The 14,904-nt window shown below is 44.4% G+C and overlaps 1 pseudogene; it reads right to left on the reverse strand.

Annotated features, from left to right (window-relative positions):
- Positions 1-271: 271 nt before the first annotated feature.
- Positions 272-389, reverse strand: LOC124557344 (annotated as a pseudogene).
- Positions 390-14,904: the final 14,515 nt, after the last annotated feature.

Raw genomic sequence — 14,904 nt, forward strand, 5'->3', positions numbered from 1 at the left:
GACGAAATGTGGAACATACATCCATCTGTACATACATACAAATGCACATGCTTACTCGTGCACTGATAAGCATTCCGTCTTCAGGCCATAAGTGGCCCATTGGGACCATCCGACCGCCATGTCATCCTCAGTTGAGAATGCTGATAGGAGGGACGTATGGTCAGCACACCGCAGTCCCGGTCGTTATGATGGTTTTCTTTGACCGGAGCCGCTACTATTCGATCGAGTAGCTCCTCAGTTGGCATCACGAGGCTGAATGCACCCCGAAAAATCGGAACAGCGCAAGGCGGCCCGGAGGGTCACCCATCCAAGTGCCGGCCACGCCCGACAGCGCTTAACTTCGGTGATCTGACGGGAACCGGTGTATCCACTGCGGCAAGGCCGTTGCCGCGCACTGATAAGCCAAAACATTATGGCCACTGCCCACCTCGACGTTGGATGCTGCCCGGTGGCACCCATCCAAGTGCCGGCCACGCCCGACAGCGCTTAACTTCGGTGATCTGACGGGAAGCGGTGTATCCACTGCGGCAAGGCCGTTGCCGTGCACTGATAAGCCAAAACATTATGGCCACTGCCCACCTCGACGTTGGATGCTGCCCGGTGGCGTTGTGGGTACGTGGCGCAGTAACAAAAGTACGCAAGCAGAGCAGACAAGGACGGGTGATCACCCTAGCGAAGATATGGGCTGCAAAATGGGAAATCCATTGAGATACGTGACTTTGACAAAGGGCAGATTATTATTACGCAGAGCTCGTGAACGAGTATTTCGAAAACGTCTAAGCTGGTCGAATGTTCACGTACCACTGTTGTGAGCATCTACGGAAAGAGGTATAAGGACAGTGAAACTACCACAAAGCACCAAATGGTTGGACGCCCACGACTCCTCACTTTTTGTCTGCTCTGTAAGGTAGGATAGATTTTGATCTGTGGCATCTCTGGCGAAAGAACACAATGATGGTGCACGCACAACTGTTTCGGAGCGACATGTTCACACGTTGGCCCAATGACATCGTCAGTTACGATTGCAGTGGGCACGGGACCATCGGGATTCGACCGTCGATCAACGGAAACGTGTTGGCTCTTCGGGTGAATCACATTTTTGCTACACTAGGTCGATGGTCGTCTCCACAAACGCCGTCATAGAGGTGAACAGTGGCTCGAAACGTGCAGCGCGCCACGGACGCAGGCTGGTGAGAGAAGTATTATGTTATGGGAGAAATTCCCCTGCGATTGCATGGGACCTGTGGTAGTAATCGAAGACACGCTGGCAGTTTTGAACCACCTGCATCCCTTCATATTTTTTGTCTTCCCCGACGCCGATGTCGTCTTTCAGCAGTATATTATCCGTGTCTCGGCGCCAGAAAAATGGCTCTGAGCACTATGGGACTGCTGAGGTCATCAGTCCCCTAGAACTTAGAACTACTTAAACCTAACTAACCTAAGGACATCACAAACATCCATGCCCGAGGCAGGATTCGAACCTGCGACCGTAGCGGTCGCATGGTGCCAGACTTAGCGCCTAGAACCGCTCGGCCACCCCGGCCGGTCTCGGAGCCAGAACAGTGCTACAGGCCGGCCGCTGGTGGCCGAGCGGTTCTGGCGCTACAGTCTGGAACCGCGCGACCGCTACGGTCGCAGGTTCGAATCCTGCCTCGGGCATGGATGTGTGTGTTGTCCTTAGGTTAGTTAGGTTTAAGTAGTTCTAAGTTCTAGGGGACTTATGACCTCAGCAGTTGAGTCCCATAGTGCTCAGAGCCATTTGAACCAGTGTTACTGTGGTTTGAGGAGCCTTATAGACAACTCATGTTGATGTCTCGGCGATCAAATTGAGCCTAATGTCAATCCTATGGAACCCATCTGAGTCGCTATCGGGCGTCATCGGCGCGTACGCAAGCCAGTGTTCCGTTATTTACGCGAATTATATGACCTCTGCGTAGACATCTAACGCCACATACCTCCACAAACCTACCAAGAAACTGTTGGATCGTTCATACGCAGAATCAGTGAGGTACGGTATTTCGTTCCAAAGCCGGACAAACAAGCCATTAAACAGTTGGTCATAATGTTTTGGCTCATCAGTGCACGTATATACATAGATATGTTCATCCAATTTTATAAAATGTATGGATTCCGAGACTACCACGATGAACACGCTTTATGGCTACAACAGCTGTCCGTAATCTCTACAGATGTGATCCACTAATAAGATGCGCGAAATATCAAGCCGCCCTAGTCTCTCTCTCTCTCTCTCTCTCTCTCTCTCTCTGCCACACTCTTCGCCTCTGTTGGCAATGTATCGTCACGCAGCGAGATGGATTAAGCTGAAATTACCACAACTGCTTTACTTGTAGATATAACGGTGTTCCAGCTGGAGTGGTCAATATTTATGGATATGACAGGAACGATCATTCGAAGCAAAAATGTCTAGAAAACAATGGCTCTAAAATCCGTACTTTAAGAGCTATGAACACTTGTTCAATAGAAGAGGTGTGTTTCGCAGTATCGAAGATAAACAACTCTTAAGTTACCACTACAGAGCCCATTTTTACTGGATTATTTTTTTCTTGATTTGCTCCTTACTATCACCTCTCAAAATATGAAAGCAAATTGCTTGCAGCAGAAGAGATTTATTTCAGAGTATCGAAGGTGAAGAAGTGCTCATAGCTCTTAAGGTACGCATTTTAGAGCAAATGATTAATAGACTTTTCTATTTCAAATGAGCCGGCCGCGGTGGTCTAGCGGTTCTAGGCGCTCAGTCCGGAACCGCGGGACTGCTACGGTCGCAGGTTCGAATCCTGCCTCGGGCATGGATGTGTGTGATGTCCTTAGGTTAGTTAGGTTTAAGTAGTTCTAAGTTCTAGGGGACTGATGACCACAGATGTTAAGTCCCATAGTGCTCAGAGCCATTTATTTCAAATGATCGTCCTGTCATATCCCTGAATATTGACCACTCTTCCTGGAACACTCTACACATTCTCGGACGCCACAGCACTGTTATTCGCATACTAACAGTAAAAAATGTGTCTAACAATATTTCGTCCCGTCAATATTTCCAGTGTATGATGGTCTGCAAAGAAAGTCAGTTTGCCAACACTACAGTCACACAGTCACATGTGCGACAAGTACCTTGATTCAGTACTGTGTAACTGTGCTATTCAGCTAGGGCGGAAGGTAGACCTTTGCATTAGAGTACTCGAGATCGAGAGTTTGATTCCTGGTCGAAGTGTTATTTTCTTAATTTCCTAATTTTAGGTTTTGTGATACGGTATTTGGCTTCCTAATTGTTACACAGCAATTAAGCGTGCCTTGTACAAAACGCGTACAATCATTTAATACCAACACAGAAGTGAGAGTAAAATCGTTTTTATTATTCCATTTTTAAGGATTTATTTGGCCTTTAAACGTTTACTCCTCTCCCACGCACTACACCACTCCATTTTTCCCGATGCATTTAATTCTCTGTCCGCAACTTTTAAAACAATTCTCACTGGCCATACAAAGACCATTTTACTGTTTATTCAGATATATAGTCATTAATGTGGACTGAATTGGAAATATCCAAAATGTGTACCAAAAGCGATTTACCGTTTCTTCTTATGTTAGCAGTAGTATTTTTATAGTATACTACCACTGTGTATCTCGTGTTCCATTTTCGTCTTGTTTACTCTTTTTAGTATACTCTGACTGTGAAACTTGTTTATGTCTATCAGTCCTTCGTTAATCCTGTGTTATATCGTACCTTGGTACGACTTCATATCTACCATGAATTATCAAAACCAATTTTAATTTAACATTTCCTACATTTGGATGGCTAAATACACTCCTGGAAATTTAAATAAGAACACCGTGAATTCATTGTCCCAGGAAGGGGAAACTTTATTGACACATTCCTGGGGTCAGATACATCACATGATCACACTGACAGAACCACAGGCACATAGAGACAGGCAACAGAGCATGCACAATGTCGGCACTAGTACAGTGTATATCCACCTTTCGCAGCAATGCAGGCTGCTATTCTCCCATGGAGACGATCGTAGAGATGCTGGATGTAGTCCTGTGGAACGGCTTGCCATGCCATTTCCACCTGGCGCCTCAGTTGGACCAGCGTTCGTGCTGGACGTGCAGACCGCGTGAGACGACGCTTCATCCAGTCCCAAACATGCTCAATGGGGGACAGATCCGGAGATCTTGCTGGCCAGGGTAGTTGACTTACACCTTCTAGAGCACATTGGGTGGCACGGGATACATGCGGACGTGCATTGTCCTGTTGGAACAGCAAGTTCCCTTGCCGGTCTAGGAATGGTAGAAGATGGGTTCGATGACGGTTTGGATGTACCGTGCACTATTCAGTGTCCCCTCGACGATCACCAGTGGTGTACGGCCAGTGTAGGAGATCGCTCCCCACACCATGATGCCGGGTGTTCGCCCTGTATGCCTCGGTCGTATGCAGTCCTGATTGTGGCGCTCACCTGCACGGCGCCAAACACGCATACGACCATCATTGGCACCAAGGCAGAAGCGACTCTCATCGCTGAAGACGACACGTCTCCATTCGTCCCTCCATTCACGCCTGTCGCGACACCACTGGAGGCGGGCTGCACGATGTTGGGGCGTGAGCGGAAGACGGCCTAACGGTGTGCGGGACCATAGCCCAGCTTCATGGAGACGGTTGCGAATGGTCCTCGCCGATACCCCAGGAGCAACAGTGTCCCTAATTTGCTGGGAAGTGGCGGTGCGGTCCCCTACGGCACTGCGTAGGATCCTACGGTCTTGGCGTGCATCCGTGCGTCGCTGCCGTCCGGTCCCAGGTCGACGGGCACGTGCACCTTCCGCCGACCACTGGCGACAACATCGATGTACTGTGGAGACCTCACGCCCCACGTGTTGAGCAATTCGGCGGTACGTCCACCCGGCCTCCCGCATGCCCACTATACGCCCTCGCTCAAAGTCCGTCAACTGCACATACGGTTCACGTCCACGCTGTCGCGGCATGCTACCAGTGTTAAAGACTGCGACGGAGCTCCGTATGCCACGGCAAACTGGCTGACACTGACGGCGGCGGTGCACAAATGCTGCGCAGCTAGCGCCATTCGACGGCCAACACCGCGGTTCCTGGTGTGTCCGCTGTGCCGTGCGTGTAATCATTGCTTGTACAGCCCTCTCGCAGTGTCCGGAGCAAGTATGGTGGGTCTGACACACCGGTGTCAATGTGTTCTTTTTTCCATTTCCAGGAGTGTAGCTTGTTCCGAAAGCCAGTAAAAAAAAATACTCCATCGATGAATGTGGTAGAACTGGTAGCGCTCTTGCATGCTTCTCTTGTACCTGTGGATACCTGGGAAGTGTTCGCAGCAGTGTGATCCCGCGGCTCGCTAAACATTAGGAGACGCAGAATGATTGATTGAGCATCTGCTCTGATGAGTATGTCAGTGACAGTGTTTTTAAAATGTTACAGCTGGCTGCTCCTACTGAATATAGTACGATATGTATGTTTAACATCTCCACAATGATAAGTTTTGTAGTTATTTCTGTCTTGTGACAGTTTATTTTCAACTTATTATTACTTTTCATGATTACTTCTGATCAGTAATTGTGAAGTTCAACGTTAAAATAATGTAGTTATTGGACATGCATCGATTAAGAAGCAGATTATGCTACAAATTCCTGGGTAGATAAAAAGCAGAAAAATAAAAATTACTCCTAGGACAGGAGCCGAACTCTAGAACTCTAGTACTCCAAAAGCAAAACTACTAACTGCACAACTTTTTTTAAAATTTATTATTTATTTATTTTTTGCTGCACTAACTGGACAACACACTTAAATTGTATCGAATTAAGTACTTGGCATATGTGCGATTACAGTGTTGCCAAATTGCCTTCCTCTGACAGCCTTTTTCTATCGAAAATTTGCACAGAACGAAATTTTGTTAGAGACATTGTTGTGCTGTTAGTATACGAGGAATGCCGCTCTGGTGTTAGATTGCTCGAATTTTGGTTCGCCCTATACAATAACCTGTCTTCAGGGATGTAGATATTCAAATAAAAACACTTTGCAATTTATTATCTCTACTATCTTCAGCATTTTAAATCGTCACAGCTTCAGTGCAGGGCATGTGTTCACAACTTTTTACTACGTTACATGTCATAACAGCTTTGCCTACATAACTAAAACAGAATCACATCTTACAACTAACGCTGAAAAGAAAATAAGATTAGTTATTGCGATTAGAATCAGATTCTATCCTCGCTACTCATTTATCAAGCTGCTCTACCAATCTGTCTCTACCGCCTAGCTGCGCCCATGGAAGAGAAGAACGTGTGTTTGACTAACATGCTTGTAGGCAGAAAAACGCGTCCAGCTAGAATAGCTCTCCAGTAAGAAGCGCCGTCCAATCACATGCTGTTGACCCCAAAATTGCTTACTTCTGATGCTGCTTTCTAGTCGTTTCGATTAACAATTTCCTGTTTTCATATGTCTGTCACCCTTGTATCGATTTTGGATAGGTGTTACCATTTCATTTTTATTGATTAAAATTCAACTTCAGTTACTTTAATTCCTACTTGCTCGGAAACTTGCTGGGGTGGTTTTGGTGCACAGTCCTTGCTTTGGACGCCATTGGAGAACTGCCGCGAAGTGTCCTCCAGTTTGCGCCTCGCTCAAGTGTTTGTCATCGCTAGGAGGCTAACCGCCCTGCGTAAATTCGTAGAATATTGTCGACGCTGACTGCTGCTTGCTGGCCGTGTACAGTAAGTGAGTTTCTGAATTTCTCATCCAGCATACGGAGAGTCACACTCTACAGAATTCAGGCCTCAATGTAGCATTAAATTTTCTGTCCTAACACTAATACATGATCGAAAGTTGAAATACTTTTAATATTAATTATACGTGGTGGCCAATGAAACTTACATAATCCAGAAGGTACTTCGCCATACATTTGCACAAAAAAAATCATCTACGAGGTGCGGCAATAAAGTAATGAGACTGATTTTCTTTGCAAGATGTGGCAACCCTGCAGGCTTGTGTAAGCACAATATCTTTGACCTTGGTCTATAAGCTGCTTCTGCTCCAAGCAGCACATCGATGCAACTGCTCAGACGTGAGTTGTGGTGTAATAAGTGTTCGCGGCAGTGTGATCCAGCGGCTCGCTAAACATTAGGAGACGCAGAATGATTGATTGAGCATCTGCTCTGATGAGTATGTCACTGACAGTGTTTTTAAAATGTTACAGCTGGCTGCTCCTACTGAATCGAATTTTGGTTCGCCCTATACAATAACCTGTCTCCAGGGATGTAGATATTCAAATAAAAACACTTTGCAATTTATTATCTCTACTATCTTCAGCTTCTGAATTTCTCACCCATCATACTGAGAGTCACACTCTACAGAATTCAGGCCTCAATGTAGCATTAAATTTACGATGTGTTTGTGTCTCTCGTCACGGAAATGGAACTGCATAATATTGCGCAACGGTATGTCATTTCTCTTTGCGTTAAACTGGGTGAAAACGCGACGACAACTTACGGTAAGCTTCAGAAGGCTTTTGGAGAGGAGGTTATGTCAAGAGCTCAAGTTTTTCATTGGCATAAAATGTTTAGTGAAGGCAGAACGAATGTTGGATATGAAGACCGCAGTGGACGACTATCAACCTCACGGACGGACGTCAACTTGAACGGGGTGTGTGAACTCGTACGATCTGATCGAAGATTATCTGTGAAAATGATTACAGAAGAACTGAACATCAATCAAGAAACGGTTCAAAAATGGCTCTGAGCACTATGGGACTTAACATCTGAGGTCATCAGTCCCCTAGAACTTAGAACTACTTAAACCTAACTAACCTAAGGACGACACACACATCCATGCCCCAGGCAGGATTTGAACCTGCGACCGTAGCGGTCGCGCGGTTCCTGACTGAAGCGCCTAGAACCGAATCGAGAAAGGTTCATCTAATAATAACTGAGGATCTTGGTATGAGAAAGATTTGTGCAAAAATGGTCCCCAAAAATCTCACACCACAACAGCGAGAAACACGGAAAAATGTGGCAGCCGATCTGTTAGAGCAAACGGAAATCAATCCAGAATTGTTGAGCCGTGTTATCACTGGTGATGAAAGTTGGTTTTTTCAGTAAGATCCAGAGACAAAACGCCGAAGTTCGCAATGGTGCTCAAAGGGATCACCCAGACATAAAAAAACTCGCATCTCAAAGTCAAAAGAGAAATGCATACTTGTGTACTTCTTTGATTCCAAGGGAATTGTTCATAAAGAGTGGGTGTCTCCTGGACAAACAGTTAACCAGTATTACCACAAAGAAAATTTAGAAAGACTTTGTAAAAGAGTTCTTCGTGTCCATGCCAACATTGCTGATAACTGGATTCTGCATCACGATAATGCGCCATTCCATACTGCTCTGGCAGTACAGCAATTTTTAACCTCAAAACACACTTCAGTATTACCACAGTCACCTTATTCACCAGATATCGCTTCATGCGACTTTTTTCTATTTGCAAGAGACGAAACGGCGGTCAAGGAGACCATTTTCAAACAACACAAAATGTCCAAATAGCTGTGACGAGGGTCTTGGAGAATATTACAGAAAATGAGTTCCAGAAATGTTACCATCAATGGCAAAAGCGCTGGAAAAAGTGTGTGCAATCAGAATGGAACTACTTTGAAGGAGACAACACTAAACTTGACTAAAACGGAAAGCAACATTTTTTTCACATCAGTCTCATTACTTTATTGTCGCACCTAGTATGTACGTTGCTTTTAAGAGGAATAAAAGAAAATAGACATACACATATGAGAGAAGTTTGCCTCTGTCTCTCATATTGCTACCAACTTCTACCCCGCATACGGATCAGGTGCTATGATAGGACTGACACGCGAAAGTAGCAACGTTTCGTGAAATCACATTCTAGGGACCTTCATGTTTAAATGTTGCAGATGGTTCATTGGCAGTAACAACGCATACCGAGCACAACAATGCCACACTTGCTAGTTCACGTCATGTTGGAAGACGGCCCTATTTTCAGCCGTTCTGCGCATCCCCCACCATTAACTGCTAGTAACCAATAAAATTCATTCTCTTTCCGAGCGGCTAGTTGCAAGAATCTCTCTCGCATGTGCTGCGCTGTTGCCGTATTTTGTGACACTGCAGTTTTATTCACAAAGCGACCGAATTATTCATTAAGATGTCGATGTTACTTTCTTGCAGCAGTATAGCTGTGAATGTGTATCTGTAAACGTTTTAGTGTGATTGCCAAATGAAAATGTCATGCGACAGCAATAAACGTGAAGTTCCTCACAAGCAACTTTAATTAAAAAATGGTTCAAATGGCTCTGAGCACTATGGGACTCAACATCTTAGGTCATAAGTCCCCTAGAACTTAGAACTACTTAAACCTAACTAACCTAAGGACATCACACACACACCCATGCCCGAGGCAGGATTCGAACCTGCGACCGCAGCAGTCCCGCGGTTCCGGACTGCAGCGCCAGAACCGCTAGACCACCGCGGCCGGCAACTTTAATTAAATTTCGTGCCTATGGAGTATCTATCGTCTTAGTCGGGCGACTGGTTTCGTGATTTTCTGTTAGAAAGATCACTGTATGTAATAATCGACGGAAAAAAAATGGTTCAAATGGCTCTGAGCACTATGGGACTCAACTGCTGTGGTCATCAGTCCCCTAGGACTTAGAACTACTTAAACCTAACTAACCTAAGGACATCACACACATCCATGCTCGAGGCAGGATTCGAACCTGCGACCGTAGCAGTCGCACGGTTCCGGACTGCGCGCCTAGAACCGCGAGACCACCGCGGCCGGCTAATCGACGGAAAATCATCGAGTAAAACAGAAGTGATAGAAGTGATATCTGCCGTTTGAAAAGAAGTGTTATAGGCGCTCTTCTGTTCCTGATCTAATAAACGATTTAGGAGACAATCTGAGCAGCCCTCTTAAACTGTTTGCAGATGATGCTGTGATGTACTGTCTTATAAAGTCATCCGAGATCAAAACAAATTAGAAAATGACTTAGAGAAGATGTCTATATGGTGAGAAAAGAGGCAAATGACTCTAAATAATGAAAATGGTTCAAATGGATCTGAGCACTATGGGACTTAACATCTATGGTCATCAGTCCCCTAGAACTTAGAACTACTTAAACCTAACTAACCTAAGGACATCACACAACACCCAGCCATCACGAGGCAGAGAAAATCCCTGACCCCGCCGGGAATCGAACCCGGGAACCCGGGCGTGGGAAGCGAGAACGCTACCGCACGACCACGAGATGCGGGCAAAATAATGAAAAGTTTGTAGTCATCCGCATGATTACTAAAACGAATTCGCTGAGTTCGGTTTACAGGATAAAACACTCGATTCTAAAGGCTGTAAATTTAACTAAACACTTAGGGATTACAATTACGAATAACTTAAAATGCAACTGTGACATGGATAACGTTATATGGAAAGCAAACCAAAGAGTGCGATTTATTGGTAGAACACTAAGAAAATGCAGCCGTTCTCTAAAGAGACTACTTACAATATGCTTTTCCTCCCTCTTCTGGAGTATTGCTGTCAAGTGTGGGATCCACAGCAGACAGAACTCATTGAAAAAGTTCAAAGAGGGACAGCTCGTTTAGTATTCTCGCGAAAGAGAGGAGAGACCGCCACGGATATGATAAGCGGATTGGGGTGGCAACCATCAAAACAATGGCGTTTTTCTTTGTGGCAGGATTTTCTCATGAAATTTCAGTCGCCAACTTTTTCCTCGGAGTGTGAAAATACTTTGGTGGCGCCCACCTACATAGGGAGGAATGTTTATCATAATAAAATAATAGAAATTAGAGTTCGCAAGGAAAGATGAAAACATTCGTGTTCCCTGCGCGCTGTCCGAGTGGGGAACGGTAGAGAAATATCTTGAAGGTGGTTCTATGAACGCTCTGCCAGACACTTAATTGTGAATTGCAGAGTAATCTCGTAGATGTAGATGCTTCACAAGCAGTCGAAGAGGTTTATGTCCCGCATTTACAACTTCTTCAAATCTGAATCTGAAACCGATATTTCTATTTTTGACGTTTTCAAGACTCAAGAACGAACTGCAGAAGCACGTGTCGGCAAGAGAACTGTACAGAGAACAGTAACCAAAAGTGTCGGAGCTATACAGAGAATAGTAAACAAAAGTGTCAGAGCTGTAGAAAATTCAGGAAATTTTGTTTTCGTGTCGCCCGAGAATCATCGAAATCACAAGAAACCTGTAACACAAATAGATGTTTTTGTCAACTATGTTTTAAAGCGCTCCATGTTTGAAATGTATATAAGAAGGGAATACCCAACATCACAAAAACTTATTACAATTATGCCTGAGCAAATTGGTTTCAAACGTAGCACTTCTTCAATGTAAAGAATTTTAAAATACATTGGTTTTAAACATGTTAAGAAGAGACTTTTTAATTGAAAGAAGTGACACAGAAGTAGCACGAAGCACGTCCGTTATAAGATGCAAAATAGAAAAGGAGGAGGAAGTTCTATAGTGTATTACCTTGATGAGACATTGATGAATCAGAATCATTCCACGAATATCTGCTGGAAAATGAGTGATGGTACTGGCGGTTTTAAAGTTTCCTTAAGAAAAGGTTCTAGGATACTTATTCTGCATGCTCGCTCTTCTTCTGATTTGGTTCCTGAGAGTAAACTTGTGTTTAGATTTAAGAAAACCAATAGTGACTGCCATTCGGAAATGAACGTTGTCACTTTCAAGAAGTGATTCACTGAACAATTCTTGCCATACCTAGCTTCGAGGTCGGTCTTTGTAATTATCGTGCCAGTTATCATTGAGCTGTTAGAGAGAAATGATCAAGTACGAGCACCAGGAAAGGGGATATTGCGCTCAGGCTAAAAAATAAAAATATTCCGGACAATATAAGCCGGACTCGTGCTGAACTCTTGCAGCTCGTTAATTTATAAGAGTCACGCGACAGAATGTAGAAATTTGACTCTGTTGCATGTGAATGTGGTCACACAGTTTTGCGTTTGCCCACATATTACTGTCACTGTAATCCGACAGAATTAATTTGCGTACAGGTTACAAGCTATGTGGGGAAAAAACATTCAAAATAACAGACACTGAAAGACTTGTGCTTGAAGCAATAGACAGCATCCACCTTCAGCGTGGACACACTGTGTGTATCACGCAGAAAAGTTTCAAAAATAAGACTTTCACAGAGAGATGAAGATGGATAAAAGCCTTGAACGTATCATCCAAAATTTACAATCAGGTGGTTCGGACATAGACACAGATAGTAGATGGTATTATAATGTAGACTTTGTTTTGCTCTAGTGTTTGCTACCAGTAATTCTTTTTTACGCACAGTGATTTACACTGAACAGCAGTGAAACACACCCACATACGCCGATTATAGACATGTAAAAAATTACATGGAGTAAAAGCAGTTGTCAAGCAAATATAATGATTTCGGTTTGACTTTGTCATTAATTTTGTTACGTATTACATTTTAACTTATAATACAGTCCAAATCACAATAAATAGCAATTACTGGAACCATTTTCGATGTTCTTGTCGTTAGACAACCGTTGTTTTGAGCAAAATTGTTCTTGGCGGCTTCACAAAGCTGTTTCAGCTGCTCTCGCCTTCCTGGGTCACACAGATAATTGCTGTGGAGCAGTGGACACAACCTCAAGACTCAAAAGTAAGATTTATCATGTAGACGAATGATCGAAATCGGTTTTAAAATGTATTATTCCTTTATAGATATGGACGTACAAGACAATGTACCGAAGGGTAATGAACCAGATTGTTGCCCGCAGCCACACAGTTCGGCAACATGGACTTCGTTTGCCCGCTCTCTGCCGCCACGTATGTGCAAACCTCATCCCAACCACGCCTCCTGCTCGCTCCGCCTCTATGCGCGGAAGCGCCGTCTTACGTGAAGCGGGCATTAGGTCGTTGGCATTGTCAGCATTGCGTAATAACGAAGCCTTCGGGGTCAGTACACACTGTAAACGGAACTAACTTTGTGTTCATTCCTCGACGTTACCACAAAATCTGAAGTAAGTTACTGATTTTCAGTTTCTTCATTTTGAATAGCTATGACTTCCCTTATTATATAGAAACTATATTTGTTTCAGGCCATGCCTCGAAGAACACTACTGGGTAGGATTGAAAGACGAAGAGCTAGAGAGAGAGAATTTTTACGTAGACGATGTAATAGGAGTAATGTAGACATTGATGATGATAATTCTATTGTTGTTTTGAAAGATACATTTAAATGTGTACTGAATGTAATTCCAAATAATTTTGAGAATTTTCATTGCGGTTTGATGAATTTACAATACAGATTTTGAAAGGCAAAATATTTCGTATCTCAGGTTACTTTACGTGATACAACGGCATTCAGACTGTTTTGTCACAGGGAATAAGTTTATATACCCAACGCTCCACCGTATTAATAGTTTTATTATTGTTAACTGTAGCTCCAGCGTCAAAATGCATGGCGCAGTATAAGGTATAAATTAATAACGGATGCATTTAGTTAAAAAATATTTTCTTAATTAAAATTTTTTCAGTCCTCCGTCAGACGTCAGTGTGAATCGTGAATTAAAATAATTTCATCCTCGCACAGACGTACCCCATTTTGGTCTAGCAAACACCAGATTGTTATACATGTGCAGGAACCTTGTACTGTCTGTAACAGTCGATTTCCTTTCCTGTCGTCGCTCTCACATCGCTGGTGACACGTTTATGACCTACTTTGCACTGACCAGCTGCCCTTCCACACTTACACAGGCGGAGGTTGCACTGTCTTTCCCCTTCCGTCTTGCCTTACACAACTTATGGGGTTTCCTAGTTCTGCGAGTTGACACAAGAACCGTGTCGTAATTGCCGGAATGATCCCTGCAACTGGCGAGCCTGCAAGCGCATCCATGTGAACTAGTCCTCAATCGAGCAACCGTAGAGCGCCCTGAGTTAAATACTTGTACGCACCGCCTGGCGAAAACAGTGCAGAACCCAGAAGAAATGGTCAGATGTCAATATAACATTGCACACATACAAATCACCGGCGGGGATGTAAACCATAAGAGTTGCCATGCTATGTGGCAGGAAGAACGGCAAAAGTGCTGAAACTTCCTGGCAGAATAAAATTGTGTGCCGGACCGAGACTCGAAATCGCGACCTTTTCCTTTCGCGAGCAAGTGCTCTACTGACTGAGCTGCCCAAGCAGAACTCACGAGCCGTCCTCACAGCTTTACTTATGACAGTACCTCGTCTCCTTCATTCCGAACTTCAAAGAAGATCTCCTGCGAATCTTGCAAGGAGTTTGGAATGTACGAGACGAGGTACTGGCGGAAATAAAGCTGTGAGGACGGGTCGTGAGTCGCGCTTGGGTAGCTCAGTCGATAGAGCACTTGCCCACGATAGGCAAAGGTCGGGAGTTAGAGCCTCGTTCCGGGACACAGTTTTAATCTGCCATCATATCAGAGCACACTCCGCTGCAGAGTGAAAATTTCACTCTGCAGTTCTGCTGTTCGTGTTGTTCATGGTACGGTATATAATAGGTGTTAACAGTGTCAGAAATTGGTCACTCTGAAGGACACGGAGATGCCGCGTACTCATATGAGACGCCGGCCGGTGTGGCCGAGCGGTTCTAGGCGCTCCAGTCTGGAACGGCGCGACCGCTACGGTCGCAGGTTCGAATCCTGCCTCGGACATGAATGTGTGTGATGTCCTTAGGTTAGTTAGGTTTAAGTACTAAGTTCTAGGGGACTGATGACCTCAGATGTTAAGTCCCATGGTGCTCAGAGCGATTTGAACCATTTTCGTATTAGACGGCGGTGTCATCAACTGACAGAGTTTCAAAAGAATCTCATTGTGGGTCTCC

The sequence above is a fragment of the Schistocerca americana genome, chromosome X (genome assembly GCF_021461395.2).
Source record: "Schistocerca americana isolate TAMUIC-IGC-003095 chromosome X, iqSchAmer2.1, whole genome shotgun sequence".
Taxonomy (NCBI): Eukaryota; Metazoa; Arthropoda; class Insecta; order Orthoptera; family Acrididae; genus Schistocerca; species Schistocerca americana.